This window comes from Rattus norvegicus, chromosome 2 (assembly GCF_036323735.1).
Source record: "Rattus norvegicus strain BN/NHsdMcwi chromosome 2, GRCr8, whole genome shotgun sequence".
NCBI lineage: Eukaryota > Metazoa > Chordata > Mammalia > Rodentia > Muridae > Rattus > Rattus norvegicus.
The window spans coordinates 145,289,433-145,293,321 of NC_086020.1; the positions used below are offsets into that span (position 1 = coordinate 145,289,433).

Here is a 3,889-nt window from a genome sequence, read left to right on the forward strand (position 1 = left end):
CTTTCTGAAGCCTGCTTTCTAACAGACCAACAGCCCAAACCTCATCGTTCCCACCAGATGTCTGCACCCAGCTACTGGTCTTGCCCGGTGTGCGGCAGGTAGTGTGTGTGCAAGTTAAAAGGGCTGTCTAAGTCAAGGGAGTGGTTGGGAACTTTGGAAATTCTAGGCTGGTATTATGGCTTGCCTTTTAATCTGTTGTCACGTGGTTGAAAGAGAACCATGCTTGGAACTCTAGAAAAACCAATTTACTGCATCTAATACTTAGGGCTAGATTCTTGAGCTGGACAAACCTCCCTCCCTCATTATCTCTCCTTCTAGGATCCCAGCAGGAAACTGAGTTATATAAATGTAGGGATCTGTGGAGAAGAATTTTACCAAGGTGTGGGTGGGCTTTGGGCAAGCTTTGAGGCATGGCACAGTCCCTATGAAAACAGAAGGGGCTAAGGAAGGCACCGTCCATCAACCTGACCCTTGTTTGTTCTCTGACCTGTTATTGGTGTCCCCATTGGCAAACTCAACTAGAACCAACAGCCAGTCTTTGAGGGAATTTTACAGAGTAGGGAGGGTACGAACAGCACCTTGAGGGCTGGGGTTTTTATTCAGAGGTAGAGGATGTACCTGATATGTAAGGCTCTGTACCATGCTGAATACAAGTAGCAAAAGCAGCCATCGTTGCCTGCCCCCATCTTAACAGGGCAAACATAGCATGAAGTATAATGTTTGCTGAGTTTTTTAATATGTGGCCCCTAGCACCATGGGGTAGCTTTCATTTCTTCTCGGTCTTTAAGTCTTGAACAGCTGAACTGAATTTCAGAGTCACAAAACAATGCTAAACTTTATAAATTTTTGCCTCAACTCAGATGAGTATGTAAGATTTTGCTTTTTTTTTTAAATCAATGCAGTATATTCTAGTAACCAATTTGCATGGATTGAATTATTTTGCATTCCAGCAATAAATACCAGTTGGCCATTATGCAGAGTGTTTTTAACATGCTGCTGAATTTGTTTTGCTAAAATTGTGTTAACAATTCTTATGCCAGCTGGGCATAGGGGGCACATGACTTTAATTCTAGCACTTGGGAGGCAGAGACAGGAGTATCTGTGAGCCTGATGCCACCCTTGTCTATGTAGTAAGTTCCGGGGCACCCAGGGATGGATACATAGTGAGACTTTGTTTTGGAAAAACAAAACAGTTCTTATGTTACTATTTATAAGGCCTGTGATCAGTCTATAGCCTGCCCATTTGCCTTCCTTCTGCTTTCTGTCTTCTCCCCCCTTTTCCCCTTCCTTCTTGAGGTTAGGAATTGAATCCGGGACCTTGCTAAGTAAACACCTCTCTACTAAGATCTATTCTTACTCTCAGTTCCTTGAAACAGTGTCTTACCATATGACTCAGGCTGACCACAAACTTTGATACTCCTGCATCTGTCTCCCAACCACTGGGATTATAGGCATGTAACAGCATGCCCTGTTAGTTTTCTTTTTTTGTGGTGTGTTTTGCTGAGTATGGTATGGTGTAATGGTTTCATGGAATAAGTTAGGACATAACTTTTTGGTTATTTTGGAAAGATTTAAGAAGGGCTTGTCTAATTTCTTCTTTAAATATTTTGTCAGATTTGCTGCACTGGTTTTCTTTTCCAGATTGTTATCTTTATTACTTAGTCAACTCCATTTCTATATACAGATCTGGTCACGTTATCAATATCTTCAGTCTTCACAAGTTTTGTGTTCCCAAGGACCTGTCTATTTAATCTAAGTAATCCGGTTTGTTGGCCTCCAAGTGAACCTTTTCCTTTGTTATAAGTTTTATTTCTGTAGAATTGACATCACCATACCCTTTTCCAACAGAGGTATAGTGGCACATGTTTGTAGCTACTAAGGAGGCTAAAGCGACGGATTTCTTGAGTCCAAAAGTTCTAGACCATCCTGGACAACATAATGAAACTTCCTGGTTTCAAACAAAATATCTAGTGCCATTTCTGATTTTAGTCATTTAAATATTCTTTTTTGTTCTTAATCTATGTCTTCACCACAACAAAGGAACAGTCTGGTTAAGCAGCCCTTGGGGGAAAATATATATATATTTTTACATTTTTCCTCCAAGGTCCCACTCTGTCATGATGTTCTGTATCTTTCGATATATGTTTTCTCTGCAACCATACTTGAGAAATATTTAGAGTTTTTAAGGGAATATATACATACATACATATATATATATACATATATATATATTCCTCAACACATTGGAATGGTCATATGTTTAAAATGGGAAGACGCGGTGAAGAGTCAGGGTTCTCTAGAGGGTCAGAATTGACAGTGTTAATACCTGTGAAAGGGAGTTTATTGAATTGGCTTATAGCTTATGGCTTCAGTAGTTCAGTAACGGTTATCTTTACAGGGAAGAGGCTGAGAATACGTAGCTTCTCAATCCACAAGACCAGGTGCTGTAGCTCTCCCACCCGGGCAATGACTCCCAAAGAAACGCTGGTCTTCCATGGAGCTGGAAGGTCCCAGAAGCTGGGTTCTGATGGCAGCGAAGGGTGACAGCAACATTTTCAGTGGGAGCAGAAGCTACAGGGCCAAGGAACAGGACAGAAAAGAAAACAGGCATGAAGCAAAAGCTTTGCCCTCAGACCGTCTTAGATGCTGCCACTCACATTAAGGTAGTTTGTCCCACTTCAATTAACCTAGTCAAGAAAATTCCCTCAAAATGTGCCAAGGGGTTTATGTCTTAGTTGGCTCCAGAGCCCATCAGACTGGCAGCCCATATTAATAATGAGCAGGAAGGCTTATCATAGAATTGTAAAGATGTAACCTTTTGAAATACTGCAGTCGTATAAGGAATTTTTAACAATATTAGTCGTTCTTTTTAATTTTGTAATTATATTTATGTACAGAATACTTAGTGTACATTTAACCCAGTTTAGTGGCGAGTTCTTTAGCCTTTGCCTTTTCCAGCTTGGCAATGCCAACCACAGACTTAGGACTCAGGACGTTGCCTCCCCAGTGTCGGCGGATCTCGTCATATCTGTCATTATAATTGAGCCTAAGAGCTTCCACCGCTTAGCCAGAGCACCCTTGTCTTCTGAGTTAACCTGTGTGAAGGCAACAGTGGTGCACATCTTCCTGTGGACCAGGCGCCCCAGCCTGGCCTTTCCTTTGATGATGCAGTAGGGCACCCCCATCCTTCGACACAGGGAAGGTAGGAAAACCACCAACTCAACAGGGTCTACATCGTGGGCAATCACCACCAGCTGAGCCTTCTTGTTCTCCACCAAGGTGGTGACTGTGTTGACCCCTGCTCGGAGGACAAAGGGTCTCTTTGTTGGGACGTCCCCTTTGCCAGCAACTTTCTTCTTCTTTTTTTTTTTTTTTTTTTTTTGGTTCTTTTTTTCGGAGCTGGGGACCGAACCCAGGGCCTTGCGCTTCCTAGGTAAGCGCTCTACCACTGAGCTAAATCCCCAGCCCCAGCAACTTTCTTCTTAGCACGGTCTAGCAGCCTTTGCTTCTTTTCTTGCTTTGTCTCTGGCCTGCACTGAGTAGCTGTTTGCCTGTCCAGGGCCTGGGTGAACTGGTTAATGGCAGGAGGTACTTTGAGCCGCTTAGAGAGGATGGCTCTTTGCCGCTGCAGTGTGATGTAGCGGGGCCATTTGACGAAGCGTGTGAGATCTCTTTTGGGCTGAATGTCCCGCCCAATGTCGAAGTTCTTGGGCCTTTTCTCAAAGGATTGACCACTTTTTTGGTCTCCCAATTCTTGACGACGGCGGGGGCCAGGGCCATCTTCTTCCCCTTGGCCTTCTTTCCGTTGGGCATCTTGCTGGGCTGGAGGAGAGAGCTAGTTATTCTTTATATAGTACTTTTTATTCAAGGAATAATTGCTTTCTGAACT

General features: G+C 43.2%; 1 pseudogene; it reads right to left on the reverse strand.

Annotated features, from left to right (window-relative positions):
* Positions 1 to 2,913: 2,913 nt before the first annotated feature.
* On the reverse strand, positions 2,914 to 3,347 carry Rpl7a-ps21 (ribosomal protein L7a, pseudogene 21; annotated as a pseudogene).
* Between the last annotated feature and the right edge of the window lie 542 nt (positions 3,348 to 3,889).